The following is a 27527-nucleotide window of genomic DNA, read 5'->3' as shown; positions in this document are numbered from 1 at the left end:
GATAATTAAGAAAAGGAAAGAATTAAAGGAGTTGAGGAAAGGTTTCCTGTAAAAGGAAGACTATTTACCGGGACTTGAAGAAAGCCAGGAGGTGGAGATGATGAAGAAGAGCAGTCCAGAGATGGGGTTCAGTGAAAATGCCAAGTTAGTTGACAAGAGCTTTGAGTGAGGAATAGTAAGGACAGTAGCTGTCACTAGATCAAAGACATAGTGGGATGTGGGGAAAATAGAGTAAGGTATAAGAAACTGGAAAGACAGGAGGGAGGCTTAGAATGTCAAACAGGATTTTATTTTTTAACTAAGCAGGCTATAGAATTCAAGACCTCAACTGGAAATACACTTAACTCTGTTTTAAAGAAAAAAAAATATACATATGCAAGTGAATGAATGAAAAAATATACATATGCAAACTCGTGAATCACAAGCTAAGGTGTCAGAATATTTTTGAATGAATGAGTAAAATGACTTTTAGATTACTCTCATAAGGGATGAGTTGGATGGATCAGTGGAAGAGCCTAGAACTGCAATAGTCCAAAAGAGATGTAATAAAGTTCAAACTAGAATGATGACAGTGGGAAGGGAAAGGAGGTTTTAGCAGACAAAAGATATGCATCATTAACTCACTGGTTCTCTGGAGTAAATTTAGGATTACCCTCTCTGCTAGTCATTCACATAAAGCAATAATTGGAGGTAGGGGTGTGGATAAGATTTAAAAAGGAGAAAATGTAGAGAAGACCTGCCACAGAGTGAAGCAGTGGAAATGCAGGCACTGAAGACACAGCACCCTAAGGTAAAATTCTCCTCCCTAAGCTTCTTATTATCTTTATGTTTGGGCAAGTTGCTTAATGTGGGTCATTTAACTTATCTGTAAAATAAGGGAATTAGATTTGAAGTCCTCCAAGGTTCTTTCCAGCTGTAAATCTATGATTCTAAAGTAAAGGAGGATGGGGATGAGGAGAAGGGGTTAAGAGATGGGAAAGAAGAGCCATAGAAGGAATGGTCCCAGAGTTAAAAATAAGGAAATGAAATGGAAGCATCCATGGGAGACAAGAGGAGAAAGACCAAGATGGAAGAAGCAATCAATGGCATAAATGGTTATAGACACGTCAAAGAACTGAATACTGGGGAAAGATTTGAATTTGACAATTAGGAGATTTTTTTGATTGCCTCTGAGAGTGCATCTCAATGGTGTGCAATTTCTGAAATCAGATTTCAAGGATGCAAGGAGTAAACAGATAAAAAAAGAAATAGAGGCAATAATCATGGACTATTCAAGAAGACTGACAAGTTAGAAGAGGATCATGATGAGGGCAGGATAGTTTTGAGATATAGTATGATGGAGGGAAGGGTTTATTTGTATTCAGGGATATAGAAACATTTATACTGGCTGAAAAGGAGGAAATAGATGAGGAGGAAGAGTGAAAGTAAGGAGATAGTTATTGGAGCAAGACTTTTACAGAAATAGAAGAGAATCAAGCACATAATGAAAAGATCTCTCCTATTGACTAGGGAAGAGTAGAGGAAATGTTCCAGAAAAGCTTAAATCCCATAGGGCTGCCTTTCTAATCCCCCCATGAACACTACAATCCATCGGCACTGGTCTCCTAGCTATTTCTCACACATCACTCCATCTTCTAACGGTGTTCACTGTCTTATGCTTGGGATGCCCTTTTTTCCTTTGGCCTTCTTCAAGTCTCAACTAAAAATTCTATATTCTACAAGAAGCCTTTTCCAGTCCCATTTATTATGTAGCATTAGCTAATGCCTCCCTTCCAAAACTATTTACCTTGTGTAAATAGATTTTTATATTGTTTCCCGTTTTAGATTTTGAGCTTTGGGAGGCATCTTCACTGCTTAGAATAATAACGAAATCAAACTTTGAAGATCCTATTAATATGCTAAAGTTCCCCAAACAATCAAACTGGTGTATGGCAATAAGGGTCCCTGAAATCTGGAACATCAAAAGCACTGGAAACCATAAATTAAAAAATTGGCCGAGGCTAATTTATTCCTACATCCATGATGAAGTCAAGATTATAGAAATTTTCTTTGAAATCTATCCCTAACTATAGAATTGTTCAAAGTTGCACCAATTAGTATAGTTACCTGTTTACTATCTATATTAAATCATCTTTTGATGATTTCCAGTGTCTTTCAATCATTTTACTCTCGTCTTCATTTTAAGAATGAATTTTATTTAATGATTTTTTTTTAAAGACAAAGATACTATCTGTAAAGGGCTAGAACTGAGCAAATGCACTTGGATAATGGAGCACGTGAGACTAATTGCCAATTGGACAATTCTCTATTAACATGTACCCTCCCCAACTATTCTGTGCTGGATGGATCGGTGGGTGTGGACAAAAAAGGGGAAGAATATCAGTGGGTGGAGTAGGAAGAGGAGGGTCATTCTCCTGGCAGTGGAGAGAGAGGAAAGAGGTGTGGAGATTGCTAGATCTAATCCCCTGAACATGACTGCAAAAAACCAAGAATAAAGACTTTTGATTATCCTGACTCAGGCTGATTCTAAGAGATCCAGGTTCCCAACAACCATCCTTTGCTCTACTCCAACTCTAGTGAATCATAAAGTTATACAATATGCACATAACTGTGAAATACCTATTTATTAATTTATGATCCTGCCATGCTATTTCCTCTCACTGCTACATAAATGGTAGCTTTCTGTTCTCATATCCACATATTAGTTGCCTTTAAAAAAAAAAAAATATATATATATATATACATATATATATATATATATATATATATATATATATATATATATATATATATATATATAAACCTTTATGCAGCATGGAATGTGTTTGACTTGCTTCCTTCATAATTTGGCCTATCTTCCCCCCCTCCCACCTTCATAAGTGGATACTTATTAAGTACCATTTGGTACTAAGGACAAGAACAATAAACTTTATAGGATTATACAATGTCTTACATGGATTTCCTAGACTAAAAAGTAGACAGAAAGCACTGTGTGGATTTTATTGGCTCTGTTAAAGAAGACAGGTCATATTAGGTCTTTGGGATATTACATGAGGTATCCTGAATTATTAAAGGATGCAGGGCACATAGTTCTTGTAGTCACAACATCACATTTCCAAAACCAACAATTCTGGTTTTGATAATATCTTTTAGGAAGAATAACAATAAGGTTATATTTCAGTTGGATTTGAGTGGGATGCAGTATCCATTTGGCAAGTGGGAACAGGTTTTTTCCAACACTCATTTCCTATTGGCAGGAAATTATCCTCATTACAACACTAGGTTCATCCATCAAAAACCAGTTCTCTTGGCACAGAATCTCTTCTTGGGTCTTCTGAACCAACTGATTCCCTAGCCAAGAGGTCACTTATCTTTTAAACATTGGAAAGTATGATTTGAGAAAGCACTAAGTATCATTTAAAAAAAATTAGAATACCCTTTCTCTAGGTCTCACGATTATCTTCTATAAATGATAAAGTTTTAAAAATTAGATTTCTAGGACCACTTCCAGTCCCCCAAATCTTATGATTCTGTTTTTGTATAATGCCAAATTAATATTAAATTACAACTCTTTTACTCAAAAATCCCACTGCTCAGCAGACATAGACCTAAAGAAAGTCAAAGAGAGAAAGGTCCCATATACACCAAAATATCTGCAACAATTTTTTTTTTTGGTAGTACTAAAGATCTGAAAACAAAGTAGAAGATCATCAGCTAGGGAATGATTAAACAAATTGTTATGTGGCAACATAATGGAATATTACTAGAATGTAAGAAAGACTTTAATAAATTGATGCAAAGTAACATAAGTAGAACCAGGAAAATAACACATATGATCAATGAAATAATATAAGTTGAAACAAAAGTTAATATTAATCATGGCTAATATTTATATAATGTTTAAATATGTGCCAGGCCCCATGCTAAGTACTTTATAATTATCTCATTTAATCCTTAAAACTACCATGGAAGATAGGCACTATTAATATCATGTACATTTTACAGATTAGGAAACTGAGTCTATTTCTTGGAAGAATGAACCAACTTTGAATATAGAACTCCTCCCCCCCCCCACACACACACACAAAACAGTTAAAGAGCTCTTCAAGTCAAAGTCAAAGTTTAAAGGAAGCAATCTCAATCACCACTCCCTGATTCTTATCTACACCCAACAGGAACTTAAAGTCAGCCCTAAAAGCCCTCCTGTTTTACAGGACACATCTATATGAGTGGAAAGTTTAAAATGCTATGACTCTAATCCAGACTCTTTAAGCAGCTTATATAACAAAGGGGACAGGAAGAAGATACATTCTGAGGCACTTTAAGTATGACATCTTAGCATGTTAGCATAATCATTTTCTTGACCCAAGGATGGAAGCCACACACTCTTCCCTATCAGAACATTAAGAACATAACAGACCAGTCAGGTAAAGTTGATAATGAATGTTTTAAAGTCTTCTAAGCAATTTTTTAAATTAAAATGCTTTTATTATTATGAACTTGACAAATATCAATAAATATTAACATTTTCTTACATAAAGAAGAAAAGGTAGATTGCTCATGAAACTTTAAATTTCCACTAGGTAGAGCTTGAATGTTGTTTCTCTTGTTGTATAGTTCATGTTTAATATGATAGTTGTTTGTTTTTTTTTTTTTAATATAAAGTTTTTTATTTTCAGAAAACATGAGGAAGCCCTGCTGGCAAATACAAGAGTTCCTGAGTAATTTTCCTTTAAAAAAAAACCAAAAAAACCAACAACTTTATTTTCAAAATATATGCATAGACAGTTTTCAACATCCACCCTTGCAAAAAACCTTGTGCTCGAATTTCTTTTTCTCCCTCCTTCTCCCAATCTCCTCCACAGATGGCAAGTAATCCAATATATGTTAAATATGTGCAACTTTGTATACATATTTCCACATTTAATATGCTGCACAAGAAAAAAATCAGATCAAAAAGGGAAAAAAATGAGAAAGAAAATAAAATGCAAGCAAACAACAATAAAAAAGTGAAAATACTACATTGTGATTCACACTCAGTTCCCACAGTTCTCTCTCTGGGTGTAGATGGCTTTCTTCATCACAAGACTACTGGAACTGACCTGAATCACCTTGCTGTTGAATAGAGCCACGTCCATCAGAATTGATCATCATATAACTTTTTTATTGCTATGTACAATGTTCTCTTGGTTCTACTCATTTCACTTAGTATCAGTTCATAACATTTTAACTCTAACACTGTCCTTATTGGCTAATGTTCCCTTCTGATCTTTCTTGGGCTCTCTTCTGTAGATTTTTTTTTAAATGATTCATTGACATATTTTTCTTTCTTTGTTTCCTTTTTCAAATAATGCCTCTACTACAAAAGAAATGTACAGAGATCTGGTCTTAGGGACAGGAAGACCTCTGTCATATACTGATTAGATAACTGGGCAAATAATTAGCCTCTTAGAACCATAAGAAATTATTTATAAGTTTTATACAACTCTATATAAGACTAAAAGTTACAGAGGAGGAACCAACCTGCAAAAGCAGAAGGAGCTTTCTCATTCAGAATTGCCCTATGCTAAGGTCTAGTCCCTATCCCTGACAATCATCCCAACTGTACCAATCTCCCCACAACTAAAAAAATCAAGTCCTTTCTTGTTGACTATATTGTGATATATTGTAGAAGAGATTCTTCTTTAGGGAGAAGTTGGAGTGGAATGAAGATGATCTCTGAGGAACTTCCCATCTTGGAGATTCTTATGCTATTGTCTTCAATCTGGGTGACCAATGGAGAAAGGATAGTGCTGAGCCAGGGTACATCCAGATGGTAATGAGGCTGGTTAGACAATTCTACTACACAAAGGATCATTTGATGAAATTGAGGATATTTAGCCCGTGGACAAGATAACTGTTTTTTAAGAGGAACTAGGCCTGCTTACTTTAGCTTGGTCCCAGAGGCAGAATCAGGAAAAATAGGTGGAATTTGCAGAAGCAGGTTTAAACCGACTGTAAGAAAAAACTTCCTTAGCATTAAAGTTGGAAGAGATCCAGTTTTTTCTCCCTGAAGGTTTTGAACAGTATATGAATAACCATTTGTTAACATTATTGAAGTTATTCTTGGTCAAAGGAAAACCTGATCTAGGAAAAGTCTGAAGTCCCCTATAAGTCAGATTCTGTGATTCTTTAATTCTCAGTGACTGCAAATCATCTCGTGGCGTTAGCTTAAACACAGAAAACTACCATCTATCTAGAATTCCAATAAAGAAAAAGGTCAGAAAACAAGCTTTCCACTAATATCATGATAAACAAGGTTCACATCAATGGTTCGAAGACATAAAATGTTGGAACTTCTACATCACAGTCATTAAAATTTTTTAAATACTTAGTGGTAGTTTCATATTTTATAACATTCTGATTCTTTGAAAATCAATATTGTATGCACTTAGTTAACCAGAATGGGCAACTAATCAAACACATGATTTTCCTAAATTTTGTGAAAAACTACAAAGTTAGAAATATTTAAAACTGACAAACTAACTCATCTTATATTTTCACAGCATTGTTTGCTTTGTTTTAAATCTTACTTTCTATTCAACAGTTATGAAATATATCAATAGTTATCAATAGATAATAGTTTTATCTAATAGATAAATTAGGGACCTAGAATAAGGCAAGAAAAAAAAAAAGAAGTAAAGCAAAGCACCTTTACCTAACTTCATTGTACAGAACATGGTATTATAGTAACTTCTCATTAATAGTACAAAGCTACTTTAGAAAAACGCTTTGGGACATGAAGAAGAAATTTAAAATGCATGTCCCTCACTTAATTGCAGAGATGGGGAACTATGAATATGGAGCACTGCATACATGTCAAGGTCAGTCCAAGAATTTGGTAATTCAGCTAAGCTGCCTCTCACCATTCCTACTTTCATTTTTTACTCTTTATTACTAACATAGTTTGCCAAATGGAGTAGGAGGAATGGGTTACATTCAAAAAATGATCCTGGACAAGTCGCATAACCTTGCTTGTCTCAGTTCTCTCATTTGTAAAATGAGTGGGAGAAGGAAATAGAAAATCTTTTCAATATATTTGCCAAGAAAAACCAAATGGGGGTTCATGAGGAGAAAGACATGGCTAAAATGAACAACAATGGGGGAGGGGAAAGGAGAGACAGAGACAGAGAGACTAAAAGAGACAGACAGACAGAGATACCAAGACAGAGGGACAGTGAACCATCATAACTCATTATAAAGTTCTTATACTAAATTTCTACATATCTTTTTCTCCTTCTACTTCTACAGTGTAGGCCACCATTACCTTTCACCTGCATTATTACAATGACTCCCCACTAGTCTCTGTCTAATCATTCTCCTTGTGATATATCCAGCTGGCCAGATTTACTATCTTAAAATATTACTTTCATCATGTCCTTTCATCATGTCCTTCCTTCCCCACCCCACCCCCAACTCTCTTGCTTAAAAACATTTAGTGACTCCCAACTGCCTACAGGCTGAAATCCAAATTCCTTAGGCTGGCATCGATAGCACTCCAAAATCTGGCCCCAATTGACCTTTCCAGTCTTTTTTCTTACTAGTCCATACAAAAACTATTAAATCCAGCCTAACTAGTATACTCACTATCCCCCCAAAAGATGCATAACATTTTTTTACCCATTTACCTCTAGCTCTATTATGGATCTCTCCAGCCCCATCTACAATGAGGTCTTTCACCTTCTACAATTCTTACTTTTCTTTAAAGAACCAGTTCAAACTTACCCCATCTCCCACAAAGGCTTTTGTGACCCAAGTGCTTCCGCTGAACCCCTATGGCATTTACTCTATGAACTATTCACTAAGCATTGGTTATGTATCCCATTTCTCCAGTGAAGTTACTGGCCCCTTGATATGTGCTCTGCATTTCTCACAACGTATATGGCAGGGCAAAGAGAAGGTGGGGAAAAAAAAAACCTATTCTGATCAAGGTAAATTAGGCAGTGCCCATATCATCTTTGAACAGCTGTTTTTGTTTTAATAACAGATATACTCATCTTCAAACTCAGTTTTTACTCCTTCCAAAAGAGTTGTCTAAATAGATAGTCCTACTTTGTCATCAGCTGACACACACTGCCGCTATAAGACTTCCTTACTCCTATCAAACTGGCATTAGCACTAGAAATCATTTTTCTCTGCCTTTGTGAGAACAAACCAAAATTATAAGCTTCCATCCTCAGACTTACTGGTCTGTGCAATTAGAGGATCAGAATTAGATTTGACCCTTTCACCAGATTCAATTCTTCCCTAAGCCAGACTTCCAATTTGCTTCAAATCAAATTATGCACATTTGAAATAAAAACTCATTTTCCCTGGCTTCCTCAATTTCATCAAATTCTCATTTAGAAGGAGGCAGGGTTTCATAGATACTTGTGACCAAAAGGGCAAAAAACCTCCTGATCTCTTAATAGGAAAAGAAATCCAGTTTCTTAGTGGTTTTAAAAAAAAAAACTTTCCTTTTAGATTTGACCAAAAGGATATTTCCTTTTTTTCCTGTTGTGGCAACCCTGCCAACCTCTTTTTTCTTTTCTTTATTTTTATTTATTTATTTATTTTTGCTTTGCTTCAGAAACCCAATAGAGAACGTTTCATTCAAGGGTCATGTCAACAAAGCAAGTAAACAAAGATGCTAGGCTTCTGGGCCAATGCCAGTGCTTGTATTCCTTTCTCTTAATGAAAGTCCATTCAGAGTTAGGATTATAATATAATTTAACTCCCCAACATTTCAGAAAAGGTAAAAGTCTGAATTTTGCTTTCAACACAAGACATGAGAGGCAATGCTCTTCAATTTGTATCACCAATAGCTATTAGGCACCTCTATATGTAGTCACTAGCCTCTAGAGGATATTGTACCAAAGATACGTGCTTATTAATTTAATTTTAAAAAGATATTTATTGGGAATGGAAATGGGATAGATAGGCTGCAAAAGTGACCCTTTTTAGGAGGGCTGGGAATAATCAGTCTAAAATCTGGTCTTCATTTATACAGATTTAGAAATTCAACTTTATGCATTTACCCAGGAAGGCTCTAGCCCTAGAGAATTATGTACACTAACCAAACTCACAAGTGACAGGTTTATAAACTACAATGCCTAATAATTTTACAAGGATGGAATATTCTTTTATTAATACCTAGAACTTTTGTATTCATTATCTATGGCACTCTTTTCCTATTATCAAGTTACTGGGAAGCTAGTGGTAGTAGTAATAACAGTAGCAATAGCAGCAAACATTTATCTAGCTCTTTGAGGTTTTCAAAACATTTTACACAGAACTGATCTAGTCACTCTGGAAAACAATCTGGAGCTACGCCTAAAGGGCTATAAAACTCTGTGCATACCCTTTGATCCAGCAAATCTATCTATACTCTAATGAGATCAAAGAAAAAGGAAAAGGACCCTTGCTTATAAAAATATTTACAGTAGCTCTTTTTGTGATGGCAAAAAATTGGAAATTGAGCAAAGCCCATCAAGGAGGAATGGCTAAAGAAGTTGTGGTACATGATTGTGATAGAATATTACGTGCCATAAGAAAAGATAAGCAGGATGATTTCAGAAAAACCTGGGAAGACTTATAAAAAATGATACAAAGTGACGTGAGCAGAAACAGGAGATCATTGTATAGTAATAGCAATACTGTAACAATAATCAACTATGAAAGACTTAGCTACTCTGAGCAAGATGTGTTCCAAAACAATGCAGCTTGAAGCATACTTTTTTTACTTATTTTTTGTTTCTTGCTTTTCATTTTTATTTTTTGGCAACTTAACTAATATGGACATATGTTTTGCATGACTTCCCATGTATAAATGATATCATTCAGGTTTTCTAATAATAGCTACAAACCTGAACTGCTATGCCTCCCTCCACATTTTGTGAGTGATTTTGTTTAAAAAAAGGAATTGCCTCATGGCCAGTATCCTAAGGATGAGGTCCAGTACATCAAGTTAAGTCTGACCCTGAAGTCATGGTGCCATTATTCATGGATTCAAAAGTTTGATGAAACCTACCAGATCATGTGCTTTGCTGGCATTGTCTTCTGGAACCCAAGGTCAACTCCACAACACCACGATGGGGCTTCAGAATAGGGCTTTCATCGAAAAACTGCAAAATTAATCTAGAAAAATAAATAAATCTGTTTAAATTATTTGTGAAATATTCACTTCCAAAAATGAAAATTTTATTTCTTCTTTAGTTTTAAAGGATATGCCTCAAGATTACAGTGCAAATTCCAAGGAGAGTACCATTTTCTCCTATCTTATACTTTCTGTATCCCACATCCTCCAAAGCATATAGTTAGTAGGCACTAAAACACTTGCTAAATAAACACAAAAGGACAAAAAGATAATTTTTGAAAATTTTGAAATTAATGAGTTCTTACTTGATGTTTGTTAATCAGTTCATCTAAATCAACTCTATCTAGACTCAATATAAGCTACAGCAAAAGATAGGATACTTCCAAATTTAGAAATGTGTGTATTTTCCTCTGTGGCAGCTCTTTCTTACTCAACAACTAATTAAAACTGTGCTAATATGATAATAATAAATTTAAACACCCACTCACCAACCTGTACATAGAAAATAATGATTTGTGACAGATAATACTCTAATAGATCTGTGACCTAATAAAACCTCTATCAGGTTAGCCTCTCTAATCATAGTTTATCTTAACTCGCAGATATTTTGTATTAACTCTCTCCCAGCTTTAGCATTCTAGAACCATAACCAAATCAATACTGTTACAGAACCTGGAAAGGATGGGTCAACCTACTCATCAGTCCAAATCATAATCCAAAATATAGTAATCATCCCAAATCACCACTTTTCTCCTTATTGTCTTCCTTAATTGGAACAGAGGCTTCCTAATGGGCAATGCTCATCTTTACTATCTCCAGTGATTGATATATAATAATCCTTTAATAAATGTTTTTTCAATCGTGCATCTCATCAAAGTTGGACTTTTCCTCCCAAGGACTAGATCCTGAGTTTTCACATTCTTTAAAAAGCCCAATAGGGAGCTTTCCACCCAATGTACTAGGGGCCAACCTAATCTTAGGTCTTGTGAATTAGGGTAATCACAAACTATGCATTTATAATCACTGGTTATTGATACATGATTAGTCTAGACCCTCATACTTTTTGGTCATGAACATCTTTGATATCTCTTAAACCACGTGTTGCTCAGAATTCCTAAATGTTTATCTGATGGATTCTATGCATTGACAGATTGGACAGCTCAGACAGGATGTATGTGGTAACCAAAAGGTAGCTGGAGTCCTTCCAGGAAATTCAGTAACAGGCCAGACATCACCTTAAATAAACCCCTTAACCTTTCTAGACTTCAGTTTTCTAATCCATATAATGAAGCAGTTCAATCAGAAGGATCACAGATTTAGAACTGGAAAGGAACTCAATGATTAGGTCCAACCCCCTTAATTTACAAATTAGGAATCAGACCCCAAGAGATTAAATGATTTATTCAAAAGGACATGCAAGTAGAAAGAACAAAGCTGGAATCCAAACCTAGGTCTTTTGATTTCTGATCCAGTAATTTTTTCTCTGTAGCCTGACAAGACCAGATGAGATTTTGAGATTCCTTCTAGACCAAGATTCTGATGGCGAGTAGCAGACAAAATAGCATCCCAGGAAGCCTGCTAATTTTCCTTCATGTTTTCTCTGATGTGTTTTTTGAAGCTTCACTTTTCAAGATCTCTATTTGCACTACAGAGCCCAAACCCACAACCAAAGTTCTCAAAGCTTTAGTTTTGTTTCCCTTCTCTGTCCCTTTAAATCAGACATGGTCTCCTCTCAAGTACAAGAGTAAAATGCAGCCACCCAAGTGCCTAATTATCCCAAATCTCTCCAACCCTTGCTTCTTTTCAAGTACCTTATGACCCCAAATGACCAAGAAAACAACTCAGATTCACTTGGCATTTTACCAGTTAATAATAATAGCTAATATTTATATAAAACTTTTAAGTTTGCAAACTACTTTTTAAAAAGTTTTTCCATTCTGATCCTAGGTAATTACTACTATCTCTATTTTGCAGATGAGGAAAGAAACTTACCGAGAGATTATTTGACTTTCTCTAGGACTACACAGCTAATTATCTATGACAGAATTTTAATTTAGATGTTTCAGACTCCAGTTGTAGCGTTATACACACTGGGCTATCTGGCCATAGTGCACCAACCATTTCCCCTACAACTATGAGAAGTAATGTAAGCTTTGTATTGTCATCATTCCCATGTTACACATAAGAAAACTGATGTTCAGTCAGCTCAACTGAGTTGTCCACAATCACATAGTTACTAAGTGGTTGAACCTGGTCTCCTGACTCTTGGAATGATGCATCTTTTCACAAAGCTAAGAAAAACATTCAACTTGCATATGGCATGTTAGGTATATTATTTGCTCATTATGAGCAAGTGCTTTTGAGGAGTGACTAACAAAAGAAAGGTTGGCAAGACAAAGCAGAGGAATATTTTACTCAGAATAGAACATGTTCTCTGCTTCCTTTATGCTTAAATAACACTACTTAAAACAAATACTGAATCAGTGGCCGAGCTGCCAAGCTCCCATTTGATATAAAAACAAGGGATAAAATATAAATATTGTTTTTTAAAAGGCAGACCACTATATCTGGCCCACTTTAGGCATCATTATATTAGACAATTAAGTTTTGTGTTCAAAAGAACACAAGCTCTGGTGCCAGAAGTCTTGGGTTCCAATCTTTTCAAATCAAATAAAAATCCTGAGGCTTCCACCCTGAGTGCTGGAGAGGCAAATACTTCACTTTTGAGGGTGGCCTCAGTCATCAGTAAAAAGTATTTAGAGTAGATGGTCTCTTGCATTCCTTCCGATTTTAATTCACAATTCGTGATGAATGGTTGAGATTTACTGTTTGGCATTTTCAACCTGCCATATTTAGTGATCATCTATGAATGACTCTCCCTGTTATTATAAATGAATGAAAAAGAATTTATTAAGTGCTTTCTATGTGCAAAGCCATGTTCTGATAATACAAACAGAAAAGTAAGACAGTCCCTCATCTAATGGAACAGACGAGACAAAACGAAGACTTGAGATGCAAGTCAGATAGAAAGGTCTGCCAGTCTTTAAAGATACAGGGGGTAAAGTGAATGGTAATGCCCTTTTGTCATTTCCACTGATAAAACCATATCAGTTTCTGATGCAGAAAGGACTAAGGACTTTCTTTTCTGGGTTCTACTTGATCTCCTCAGGCGTTATTTCCTAGGATGACAGCTGGCACAGCTGAGCGGGTAGCAAAACCAGTGGCCTGGGAGTGCTGCCATTTCTAGTGATCCTGTGCTTAAAATCATGGCTACTGGTCAGTATTTGTTGGGAAAAGAAGGCCTTTTTTCCAAATGAATTTTCCCCTCAATAATTCCCCTCAATAGATGCTGGGTGGAAGTGGGGACAATGGTATGTTGGGCAATAGTATTTAAACATTCTTGGGGCTCAGAGTCCTAAACTATCTCTATGGGCGAGAGGGGATGTGATGGTCTCAGTGAATGGACTTGCCCGACACATGGCATTTTCATCTGCCCTGGATCCTGGTTCAGTTGGGTTGGTTGGGCTGCCCCAGGAGTGGCAATTGGGAGGGATCACTGGCACCTTATCCATAGGAGTAGCTTTCCTGAGTGAAGGCTGCATGGTCTAGGCAGGATAAATGATTTGAGGGAACACTATTATTCCCAGACCTCAGAATACAAAACTTAGATGAGAAGCTGGGGCCCAGGAAAGTCAAGTGGCCTGCCCAAGGCCTTAGACAAAATAGCAGACCTGCTGTATCTGAACCAAGGTTTCCTGATTACCAATGCAGTATTCTTTCCACTACAGCACCAAGTCATCTTACCAATATTTCAATTGGCTACATTTTCTTGAGATCAAAATGAATATTCTAATAAAATATTAAAAGGTCTGAGGACTTATTTGGGATTAACTCCCCCATCTTCTGCCAAATTCTATTCTAACATTACACTAACTAATGCTTTCCAAATGAAATGTTATCTCATAGCTTCTGCCCCCTCCAGGAGGACAGGAAAAGAGATCTAAGATTTCTGGGTTTTACATTAAAAATAATTGATTCTTAGTACTAGAAACTTCTAATAAGTAACAGCATAGGGAGTTTAAATGCCAAACAATGAATAGGAGAGAACTCTTGAGAAAAATAAATTTGCAAATACCTAATTTGGGACTTTCCATTTTATGAGACTAAAGTCAAAAACATACTGAATCACAAATTATTTACTTCTTTCAGTTTCTAAGAATAAAACTAAAAAAACCTATTGATCTAAATAGTATTTTCCTTATCTCCTAAGTGAGTATAAGTTTATGACCTAATATCGCCAGAATGACCATTTCTTTTCCTTTCAGATTTCCAGTCAAGATGACCTCTTAACTACAAAGGCAAAGGCAAAGCACACACATCTGACATTGTTTGCTTGATCACTCTTGTCCAGCAGCAGTAGACACTAAGGTTTAACTGACATTTGCAGCAGGATGTGGGGTTCAGGCTGAAAACAACCAAGCTACTCTCCTTTCCCAACCCAGCCTGTTCTTCCTGATCACCTCCCTTTTCCTGAGATAAAGCTAGCAAAAAGGGCTGAGGGGGGTGACTTGGCACATGGACCATTGAGCAGACTGGAAATTCAAGAGCCATGAGTAATCTCTGCTGTATGCTCATTTGAGCAAGTTATTATTACCTCAGTTAATGGTTTCTGCTTTCTCCATCTATAAAAGAACTAGCCAAGGAGGCTGGGTCAAACCACAGGAGGTCACTGGTGAATTGGGCTCTTCTCTCCCAGAAAGGTGAATTAAGCAAAATGTTCCAGTTACTGACCATGCATTAAAAAAGGAATTTCTAATGGAAAGCGTACATGAGGCTCTTCACTGTTCTAATAACTATCTTTCTAGTTTTATCTATTAAGTCAAGTAGCAAATGAAGTCAAAGTCTCCATTCCTTATTGGAAAAGCAAATTAGACAGTTCTTTAACTAGTACTTTCCCCCTCTGCATCAACTCCTCCAAAGCAGTGGCAGAAATCCTTTAATCACTTTCTTGTTTCTCTCAGTTGGTTACTGAGGAAATACATTTAAACATAATCTCTAATCTGTCTTAATTCATCCTTCTAAAATTCCTTACCTAATGTCATGGTTTTTGCTTCAGTAAAAACTAGAAGAAAAAAGCTAAGGTAATAAGGGTGAGGAGATAAGGGTGAGGTGGAGGAGAACCTGGCTGCTGAAAAGAGTTCATATACAATGGAGTAGATTTGGAGAAAACATGAGTTTAAACCCTAATCCTGACAAAGGACCACATATACTCCTATCAACTAGCAACTCTTCCTTGTACAATGTAACCAGAACCAGAGCATCACGGCCAAGATTTGAATTCATTTTCCCTGATGTGCTTTCCAATGCTGGGGGTGATTTCACTTTTAAGTCTCCATTTGCTCATCCTCCAAATGAGGAAGTTGAAGCAGACAGTTTCCAAGGTTCCTTTCCAAATGGAAATCCTCCGATTAGGTCTGCACCACATGAGCTAAAAAGAGGCAAGCCACCCATCTATCCTTATCACTGCCTCCCATCCAAGTGAATAACAATGGGTGAAAAAGCATACATACAGCATATTATTTTCACCCCCCTTGTCCCCTTCTCATGGCTTTTCCCTTTTGTTTTGTTTTTTCTTTTATTTTTCTTTCAAAGTATGACCAATATGAAAATGTTTCTGGAACATAAAATCTTACAAAAATGAATGTTGAAAACTATCTTTATATGCTAATTGGGAAAAATAAAATACTATTTAGTGGAAAAGAGTTAGAAGTTCAGTTTGCCTGGAACATAAAATCTGATGAAGGGTCATCAAGGTTGGTTAAAGCTATATTACGGAAGGCTTTAAATGCTCAATGAAAGCCTTTGTTTTCTATGATTGAAATGCAGGATCTTGAATATGGAGTTATTTCTGAATGATTAATTCAAAAGTGTAAACACTCCAATAATTTGGCAGAATGGTGATAAAGTCAGGGGGTTGAGGAAGTTGATGAACTGGGGTTAGGAGGTTAGGATGTTCATTCATCTAAATACTGAAGTCCTCAAGGATGCCTATAATGGTTGGGGTTCTGAAGAAGATATTCAAAGACAGTGAAGAAGTTAGGAGCTTGGCTTGGAGGTGGAAGATAAAAAGCACAGGGTGGTATAATCATATCATGGAGCATATTTTCTTACCTTTTCCCTACATCTCCCTCAAATTTCTCAAAAAACCCCTTAATCTTCCCTTAATCCAAGTCTCATTTGTAGATTTATGCATCTATTTGGGGTTAATTAAAACATTAAAGAAAACTACAAATTCAAGCAGACATTTGAAAATCCAGGTAAAGTTTCTCTTTTTAATGTCCTCCAAAAAAGTCCTTGTAAAATTTTTGCCAGTCTCATTTCTTTTTTCCAAAAATGTGGAGACCAGATCAATTCTAGAACAATCAGTTACAACTAAAAAACTAAAACTATGCTACCATGTCCAAGGCTTTTTCTTTGACATGCATTGCTTATATTCACCAATCCTACTGCCTTTCTTTAACCTTAGTTTCTGATTTGCCTACTTAAAATAAGGATAATGCTCAACTTAATGCATTGCCTAAGGATACAGAAAATCTCTCTAAACTATAATTACAGATATTTCAGTAATACCTCTCAATTTTGTGATTAGCTGCTTTCCCCCAAGGAGTCTGATGAGAGTACAATGAGTTTGTGGTTAAAAACCCTGTTTAAGAAGGGCTGGAAGATAGAATCCTATTTGGGCTGAAGTAAGTGATATTTTTGAGAAATAAAGTCCAAGTTTTTCAACTTCCAGAAGAGGAAGCTAGGGCCCAATTCAAACCAAAGCCATACACATTAAGAGATTTGAAGGTAATAGTGAGAGCTAATAGTAAGGAGGCTGTGTATTCCAGGAATGGGAGAGTCTGTGCAAAGCTTTGGAAGAAAATGATAGAAAGGCATTGAATGCCCATCATGTGCCAAGCACCATGCTGGGAAATAAAAAAAAAAAAAAAAAGGCAAAAGACAGTGCTTTCTCTCAAGGAATTCAAGTCTAATAGGACTATCAATTTGGCAACTATGTGGAGGATGTATTGAAGAAGGGAGATATTAGATGAAGAGAAATCAATTTTTGGTTTGAACTGAGAACTGATAAAGGAAGATACAATATATATATGTATATATATTGCATCTTCCTTTATATATATATATATATATTATATATATATATATATATATATATATATATATATATATATATATATATATATATATATATATATATATATATATATATATATATATATATATATATATATATATATATACATATATATATATATATAACTTACAAGCCTTGGCAACTGATTGGATATGGAAAGAAGAGGAAAAAAAAGATCAGAGAGGACGCTTCTAGAGAAGAATCTGGGTGATGAGAAAATGGAGGTGGCCTGCAGAAATTAAGAAGCATGAGATGGGGACAGCCAAAGATAGAATTCTGAGTTTTAAATGTACGAGATAGTCAATATCCAATAGACAGTTGATGTTGTCCAACAGACATTTTTCTTGATATCCCAAGTAGTAAGCTAATCTTTGTTTTTCCAATGGTCTAGACACCATCCAACCCCTAAATGTAGAGGATATATTAGCATAAAATGGTCTGGTGGAAAGAACACTAGACTTGGAGTCAAGAAACCTGGAATTGAATCTTGGATCTGCCATTTATTAGCAATGTGACTTTAAAGAACTTCCCCTTCCATATACTTATAAAATAATAGATGTAGAGCTGAAAAGGATTTCTAAAGCTCTGTATTCCAGCTCCCTCAAACAACATCTGAAAAAACTAAGATCTAAGTACTCAAAGTGACTCACCAAGATTATATAGGCAGTGTTAGAGGCTGGATTTCAACCAAAATCCTTTGACTCCACAGTCAGAGCTTTTTCTGTTGCATCACTTTCTGAGTCTCAGTTCCTCATCTGTAAAAAACAAGAATAACAATCCAAAACAACTCTTTGAAGCAGTAGTAGGAGCACTAAATGAGATAATACATAGAAAGCACTTTGCAAACACAAAAAATCATAAAAATACCAAGTTCAATATAATAAACTTAAAAGTCAGCTCTTTCTGAATGACCACTCTGGTTATAGCTATTACTTCTTGAAGGAAAGTTCCATCAAAACAAGTAAAACCACTAAAACCACCAGGATTTTTTTTTTATCGTCTCCAAATGATCAATGGGATCCAAGCCAAAACTATTCATCTCAATCCAGTCATACTGAAACTTCCCACCCATTTCCAATTTGCTAGAGTTCTACTAAATAGGCATTAACTATGAAAGCAAAAGCATTTTTATTTGCTGGTTATTCATTTATACTTGGGTGGATATTAAGTCCAAATCTCAGAAAAACTAGGAATTTATTTTCAGGTTACATATTGACTAAGTTTATCATTGAGACACACCTTGGTCAGACACTGTCAATTAAAGTTATCCTATTTCATGAATAATGCAAAGTTTTATGTACCTTGGCAACCACAAAAACTATTATGCTGACATTGAAACTTAATCCATCCTTATGCAAAATGAAGGCTGAGACATCTGTTTGGCTTTTTAAATTCTGATTATTATGTTCAATCTCACTACTAAATTATAAAACTCTTAGGGAAAAAAGATGACTTTTTCCCTAAATGACGCATCTCTCCCTGTGCCTAGCACAACACACTGCTCACAGTAGGTACTTTAAAAATGTTCATTTGTCTTCTTTTCAACTGCACTGAATATGACTTAGTTAAGAACTGAATCATTTTTCCTTTTCTCTTTCTAAGTGAAAGGGACTTGGTTCACAAACTCTTGGTCAAGGTATTTTCATTATTCCAACTTCCTGACCCAAGACTGTGATGTGAGGAATTATAAGAAATTTAAACAACTGAAAGTGTGTTAGTAAACAAAACGAAACAAAACTCCAAGATCTTAATTATAAAGTCATGATATATTTATTCATTACTCAAGGAATAGACATTACAAATAGTGTTTGTTCTTAGATTTTTGTTCCCCAAGTACTTTCTTAGCAGGAGGATAATTGTGCCCTCTGCGGGAAAGATTGATGGTAAATACCGAGGGCTCAGTATACCTGAACTCCTTCTTTGCCCAGATGATGAATGGCACCTTAAAGACAGTCAATCCTTCAGACATCACTGCCACCTGTTGTCAGGAGCCAGTACTATTATCTTAAAAAATGATCATCTTTCTACCTCAAATGGCTTTCCTTTCATCCATTCCATTTCATTTATAAAAGTGCTGAAGAGGATCTCACTTAAGGGAAGGGGAGATAGAACAAGGGCCATTCAAGATTACTTAGATAAATCACCTAAGAATGAGGTCATTCACATAACTATCTCTCAGGTCCGAACAATGGATCACAAGACCATGGATTTATAGATGGGAGGATGCTGAGGAAATCTAATCTAAAGCCTCATTTGACAAATTAGAAAGCTGAGGCCCAATTTAAGGTCAGTAAATAGCAAATATTAGATTCAAACAAAACTCTTTAACAACCATCATTAAATTGCTCTTTCCAATTCACTACATTTATGACTCCACGTTGATAGAAGAAGTGCACTGACAAATGAAAACTTTAAAAAGAACACTTCTCATTGACAGGTTATAGAATGTCCAAGGAAAAAGTTAATTATGCAATAGGAGAATTAATTGAAGGAACAAGAAATATTTCACTTAGGGAAAAGAATTTAGGGAGAACTCAATCAAGTATCTTAAGGAAGGTCAAGAGGAACAAGGATTAAATTTGCTTTGTTTGGCCCTGCAAGGTAGAACAAAACCAATAGGTGATGCAAGAAAAATCTTTCTAATAAATAGAGCTGTCCCCAAAGTGAAATAAGTTGCTGAAGGAGGTAGTGGGTTAACTATCACTAAAGGTCTTCAGGCACAGATGGGATGACCATTTGTAAGGGGTATCATAGAATAGAAGGATCAAAGATGCTATCTATAATACTTCTAAATATGGTCCAAACCAAATAAAAATGTAATTGAAAGGTAACAAAATGAACAAAATGCTATAAAACATAGATCATATTATTTTTTATATTAAAGTCAATATACACCCCTAGGGATACTTACTGAATTTGACACCAGTGCTGTAGAGGGAATTCTTATCTGAATCCCTACTAATCTCTAGGGTCTGGGGTTTCTTCCTGTTTTTTGAATCTATGGTTCTAAATAAGAGCCCAGATGCCAGCCACTCCAAAGGTAAGATGAACCATTCTTGTGAGAGAGTTAAGAGATACTTGAGCATCTTATTGCTTCCCTGCTTGTTTCAGCAAAATCCTCAGATGTCCATGGCTATAACCTCTACCGAATTTAGAAAATGAGAAACTTGAACTGAATTCTTAATGAACTTTTAAGTTTACTATTGTGTCTACCCTTTCATAAATCAATTCCCTCTTCTACCTTCCAATTCTCTCATTCTCAAAAAGGAAAACTCATACATACCATCTTTCCTTCCTCATCCCAACCCCAATTTGAGCTCATACTACTTATTTCTTTATTATTATTATTGTTTTTTTTAAAAAGCACATAAAATTACAAATCTGTACATACTTTGCTTTTTTTTTTCAAGTATAAGAAATTCAACAAAGTATTTTCAAAGTTGTGTCTATTTTCAATTTCCTAACCTTAATTCTAAAATTCTATTAATCTTAAAAAAAACTTTTTCTTTATTATATTAACTTCATTTCTCTCCCAATTCCCTCTGTTTAAAAATTTAAAAAAAAAAATAAAAAATAAAATCCTTGCATTTGAATACTCAAAGAAAACAGATCCTCACATTAGGCATGTCTGAAAAATATTCATTCTTGTCTTTATCTGTCTGGAGGAGGATAGTATGTTTTATCACCAGTATTTTAGGATCATGGCTGGTCACTGAATTTGTCAGAAAAAGTTTTTAAGTCTTATCAAATAATTTTTCTTTACAATGCTGTTATTGTATAAAATAATTCTTCTTCATTCTTCTCACTTCATTTGGTATCACTTCATAAATTATATGAAATCATCTCTTCCATCACTTTTCACTGAGAAATAATGTCGATGATATCATAATTTTTTCAGTCATTTCCCAACTGTTTCCAGCTGTTTATTACCAAAAAATTTATATAAATTTTTATACAGATGGATCCTTTTGTTCACCTTGATATTCTGGGGGAATAAGCTACCAACTATTTATATTACATACATGTTATATGTACATAGTTTTCTATATTGACCTTTTAAAAAGACTCCTAAATGTATTATGCTTTTTGTTGTTATTTTGAATAGAAATGCTTTCCTGCTCTTCCAGTGCTAAGCATAGTGCCTAGCATATAGTAGGTACTAAGGCTTGCTGACTTGACTTGGTTTTGGGTTTTATAGGAAATATATTGTCCCATCATTTATGTGAGAACATTTAATATGTTGCCACTTTATTAAAGTTATTTCAAATAATTTTTAGTTGTCTCTTTTTGTTCAGTCGTGTTGAACTCTTCATAACCACACTTTGCATGGAGTTTTCTTGGCAAAGATATTGAAGTAGTCTGCCATTTTCTTTTCCAGTGATCAAGGCAAACAGCATCAAGTGATTTGGCTGGGGTCACACAGATATTACCTGTTTGATTCTGCATTTGAACTCAGGGGCTTCCTGATTCCAGGCGCAGTACTCTGCTGATCTATAATTAGACCAACATATTATCTGCAATTTTATTTCCTCTTTGCTTATGCTTATTCTCTCAATATTTATTACTTGTACTATTGTTACAACTGGTAGTAATAATCTGGCTTTACTTCTGAACTTGTTGAAGTCCTTCAATTTATCTCTTTTACACATAATGCTGACTACTGGTTTTTCGAACCAAGAGAACATTGTACACAGCAACAAGATTATGTGATGATCAGCTGTGATGAACTTGGCTCTTGATTCAGGCCAATTCCAATAGACTTGTGATGGAGAGAGCCATCTGAATCCAGAGAGAGGATTATGGGGACTGAATGTGGATCACAACATAGTATTTTCACCTTTTTGTTGTTGTTTACTTGCTGTTTTCTTTCTCATTCCCCCCACCCTTTGATCTGATTTTTCTTGTGCAGCATGATAAATGTGGAAATATATTTAGAAGAATTGCATATATTTAATGGATTATTTGCTGTCTGGGGGAGGAGGAAGATGGGAGAGAAAGAAAATTTGGAACTCAAGGTTTGCAAGGGTGAAATGTTGAAAACTATCTTTGCTGCCAGGAAAAGATAATGATAAATGTTGGAGGAGATGTGGGAAAACTGAGATATTAATACATTGTTGAATGAATTGTGAATTTACCCAACCATAGTGAAGAACAATTTGGAACTATACCCAAAGGGCTATTCAAACATGCATACCCTTTGATCACCCCATCTAGATTGTAAATTCTTTGAGAACAGGACAAATGCTTTGTTGTATCTAGTATAGTCCTTACAGCACCTATCACAGTGGTGACAGGATAGAAATGGCAGCAGGGTTAAGGGCAAAGAGCCTTGTCATGAACTAGTCCTGGACCTTCCACTTGGCCAAAGATTTGATCATGATAATTGAGAAGAAAATAATTTGTAAATCTTTGCTCACCGTGTAAATAATGAATATGTCGATAATAATTGTAACAATAAGATACTGCTTATTTCTGCCACCAGTGGGGGTGGATAGTTTCTTACAACAGACAAATTGGTGAACTTGACATGGATATTTGCCAAATTCTAGACATGGTTTATTTAATGAATAGTTTTTTAAGCCTCAGAAAATTGAATACCATAAATTTGTATACTATGGGTTCAATGAGTTATGGGAAAGTTTCTCTTTTTTTCTTCCTTCTTTCTTTCCTCTCTTTCTTTTCTCCTTTCTGCCTTCTCTCCCTCTCTGTCTCTTCCTTCCTCCCTCCCTTCCTTCTTTCTTTCAAAGATAATATGTTTAGATTAGCAAAATCTCTCAAGGTAAATATTTGCAGACAAAATAGATAAATATGGACTGAGAGTACTATTAAGTCGATTAATACAGCCTAGTGTACTGTTCTATAGAACTGTACTAAAGAAGTATTGATTAATTAATAAATATCAACCTGGAAGGAACTCCAATGATATGTCAGGGTACTCTGTCCTTGATCTGGTGCTATTGTAATTCAAATGAATGTTAATTAATTAAGTGCTTGCTACAAATAAAAATACAGTGCTAGATTTGGTGGATAAAAGGTTAAAAAAAAAAAAGTCTCTGCAATCAATGACTCATATTTACAAAGTATTAAAAAGTTTGCCAAGTACATGCCTCAGAAAATCTGTGAGACAGATAACATAAGTACCATTATCCCTATTTAAAAAAAGACCACAAAAAATAAATAAATAAAAATTAAAAACCCTGAAACTCCAAGAGGTTATTGGACTTGCCCATGATGAGAGAGCTAATAAGTATTTGGGCTGCTGCTTCTCGTCTAACACATACAAAAAATAAATGCAACACAAGGCAGAATGTGCTTAGTGTTAAAGGTCAGACAAGACATTATGGGAAATTCGAGGAAAAAAGGGTTTATTTTCATCAAAGGGGATCAAGAAAACATTCATGAAAAAGGAGGATGAAACTATAAGTGCCTATTTGTCAAATTTTCAGATAGAATAAAGCTAGGAAGAGCAGCTAAAATGAATAATAAAATATAAAAACAACAATAACAACAAAAACCTAAAGACCTCACATCCCAGAATATTGAGCATATCTCAATATCTGCATTTCTATGTTTTTTAATTTCACTTCTATACAAGTCCTTTTCTAAGATTCATAAAATCAGGTGGCCAACCACAGAATAGGAAAACATAGCTTAACATTGAGTGACAGAAAGAAATCTAGTAATTTTAGTTGACCAGAACTCAATAAAACATGATCAGGCTGCCAAAAAGCTCAACTAATCTTAGATCACATTAACAGAAATATGACCAGAACAAAGGAAATGACATATATATTCTTTCCTGGTTAGATGACACCCAGTCTACTGTGCTCAAGTTTTAAGAGGTTCAGAGACAAAACTGGAGAATGTCCAAAGGATTATGTCAAAAGATAGCTGAAGCAACTTTTTAGCTTACAGGAAGATGGAATCCTTTTTCTCTTTGACCTCAAGAGGGCAGAATTAAGATCCATGAAGGGCAGTTACAGAGACCAGATTTCAGTGCAATATAAAGAATTTATTAGAAAATTACAATGCTGTCCTGTACTTGCGAGCTGACAATAACAACTAGACTCTGGCCTTCCCAAATGATCGATTTTTGTACACACTTAGACATGTTTAGATTAAGGTATATGCAAGGTTTGAACTTTGTTTCTTATTTTGAGCATTAATGTCTTCAACAAAAATTACACTCCAGTGCCTTATAATTTTGTAAAGGTAACTCTGGAGTTTCAAAGGTTATAAGGAATTACAAGCTCCAGCAGGTCCTGGAAAGACTACAAGTATGGGTCTGAAAATTAACTATATATTTGCTGAGAAGCAGCCCAGAAAAGTTCCAAGGGGCTCCAACAGATTCACTACCAGATTATGAATTTTCTCTGAGTCATTACAAGTTAATTTTCTACAACAGCAGAGTGGTTTCAATTTGTGTAAGTAGAGAGGGTAAAATGAATGACAAAACCACAGGTCCTTTAAAGTCTCACAAAATTATCATTTTTTTTCCAAATTTGTTTTTAAAGATTACCAAAGTTTATGGAAAAATAAGCCAATTCATAAAATATTCAATATTTAATAAATATTTTACTTTTTCACTTTTGATATACATGCATCATCTTAACCAGGTCTGAAATTGATGACCTACAGCAGGTTTTTAACCATGTTGCAATGCCAACTTCAAGCAGAAGAATGGCTTCATGGAGATATAGAGTATGGGTGGGTGGGTGGGTGGGTGTCTGTGGGTGTCTCTTCCAATAGAATGTAAGTCATCTGAGGACAGGAACAGTTAGTTTCATTTTTATCTTTATATTCCCATGACCTAGCACACACTTGATGTTTAATAAATGCTTGCTTGACTAAATTACAATTCTAAACTATATATATTATCTATGCCCATAGTGTATTTGTTAAGGGGAAACTGATTAATAGTATCAACATGTATAACATATAAATTCAAACAATTTGCAAATCTACTTCTGAAACTAAAGGCAATTAGCAAATTTCTTATTCTCAAAGGAAGGAAAATTGACTAAATCACTTGAGATTTCTGACATGTTAAAACATGCATGAAGCAAAATAATCTAAAAACATGGATGGAGACCAAACATGTTCTTTCTAAAATAGTTTGGAGCTTTTATTTTTCCACACTTAACCTAACAGGATCACGTACAAAACAAAAAATAAAATCTGGAAGAGCTTTATACACTTACAAGTCTCACTGAGTTCAGAAAGTCAGAATCATTTCATTGCAAACTCATTAAATAGGAACTCAGAGGAGGAGGAGAAAGAGAATGGAAAGCAGGATTATTAGCCTGTTCTTATTACTGACTTATTACTTCATCACTGTGGGGAGTTCCCAAAGAAGCGAAGTCTGTAGTTTTAGAGAATTGGTGTGGGGATGGGATACAGAGAAGATCAGGGAACAATTCTTCAGCTATTATATGCCACAATACCTCAACATGACAATACAACATATTTTAATTATTACTTTATTATTTGTAGTAATAATGATTTTAAAAAGAAAGCATTTGATACAACATTCCAATTTAGAACAATAATAAAAATAAAACAATCCAGAGTAGCACAGCTTTGTATTTTGACCAAAATGAAAAAAAATTTATATTTACTTGACAGTTTGGCTACACCCAGAAACAAATTTTAAAAGTATATAAAAAGCCCAAACAATTATAAATCTTCAAAATTAAAGTCAGAAGAGTAGGTGCCCAATAAGCATAAAAGGAACTTTTTTTCACTTGCATCATTTCAAAGGAATATTTAATTTGCTAAAACTTACCATAGGCTTAAGAGATTCCACTACAACCCCCTAAATATCTATGATTATGTTAAGAAATGAGGGAAATTATGGTGCTTAGCTATATCTTTGTAATGGGAGAAATCTTTTATAAAATTCCAATCAAGGCCATTAATTCTTGTTGTAGAGTGCTGTTCAAGGGGGTAGGAGTTTGTTTTTGTTTTTTAAGATTGGGCAAAGTAAAAGGAAATGGGATGAAGATGGCTCTGGGGTATAGATAACACCATAATCTGTGTCCCAGCCCAGCCACTAACTACACATGTGATCTGGGGCAAGCCTCTTAACCTCCCCTGGCTTCAGGTTTCCTGTCTGTAAAATGAGAAGAGTGGAGGCAGTTAAACCAGTTAGGAGCAACTGCCAACATCCAGGCAAAAAGTAATAAGAGGACTAAATTAAGTTGACAACGATGGGAATGGGGGAGAGTGGGCAGGAAGAACAAGGAGATTGGGAAGGAGAAATGTAGGTGAAAAACTTCAGAGGTAGGATTGAGAGGAAGTGGTGAATAAATGGATATGGGAAGTAGAGGAGGGTTTAAATGATTTGTCAGTTCAGAGGGCCCATCTATAAATGTCTTAATTTAGTACTTTCCCCATTATACCATATGAAAGGCTAAATACATCCAATTTTGAATGAACTAAACCATTAAATCTTTATGTTGTGCTTCCTAAGTGGGTATTTAAGCATAGCCAAAAGTAATAGCAGGACTGAGAAAATACTCTCCAATGTGAAACTTAGACATCAAAATCAAAGCTTGAGCTTACTAGTTTCAAAAAATCACCATAAGGCAGAGGAAGTATTGGGGAATGAGTTAAAGATTAGCCAGGAACATCCCAAATCAATTTCAATAAAATCAAATATGTCTTGAATTTTAGCTTGAGTGTGTATCAATCAGAGGAGCCAGGCTACAACAGCTGTTAAATGAATCCCTAGAGTGGAGAGGAAGAAGCCTGTATTTGTGTTTAAAAGGAGGAGAAGGGGGAAAGAAATAGAAGATCAGGGAGATTATGTCCTAAGCTAGCAATTTGTCTCTTGGAGAGACAAAACAAACACATGAAACAAGCAACAAATCATCAAGCACACACACACAGACATCCATCCATATCTCTCTCTCTCTCTCTCTCTCTCTCTCTCTGTCTGTCTGTCTCTCAGCAGAGTGTTTTAGAGCTGAAAGGAGGAAGGGCAGAGGTATAATCCAGACTGGAATGGGTTCAAACATACAATATCCCAGAAGCAGGAGATGAGAGGCAGTGTGGATTGATGGAAAGAGCACTAGATTTATGGATAAGAGACCTGAGCTCCAATTCAGACTTTACTAGCTCAAATGAAGCTGGGCAAGCCTTTTAGCTCTTTTAAGCCTCAGGTTCCTCATCTGTACAAAGAGAAAAATTAATGCTACTCACACTATCCACTTC

At 35.3% G+C, this 27527-nt stretch overlaps 1 protein-coding gene across 5 annotated transcripts in view; it reads right to left on the bottom strand.

Annotated features, from left to right (window-relative positions):
• Positions 1–27527, bottom strand: part of SVIL (supervillin) — a 247505-nt gene that overhangs the window by 200180 nt on the left and 19798 nt on the right. For all 5 annotated transcript variants that reach the window (XM_074267041.1, XM_074267042.1, XM_074267034.1 and 2 more), the window contains exons 2-3: positions 17963–18067; positions 10049–10155 (exon numbers count right to left, since the gene is read on the bottom strand). The gene's annotated coding sequence lies outside the window, so the exon portion shown is untranslated. The remainder of the gene's footprint in view (positions 1–10048; positions 10156–17962; positions 18068–27527) is intronic.

Source organism: Sminthopsis crassicaudata, chromosome 5 (genome assembly GCF_048593235.1).
Source record: "Sminthopsis crassicaudata isolate SCR6 chromosome 5, ASM4859323v1, whole genome shotgun sequence".
Lineage (NCBI taxonomy): Eukaryota > Metazoa > Chordata > Mammalia > Dasyuromorphia > Dasyuridae > Sminthopsis > Sminthopsis crassicaudata.
This window is presented reverse-complemented; position numbering and strand designations above follow the sequence as displayed.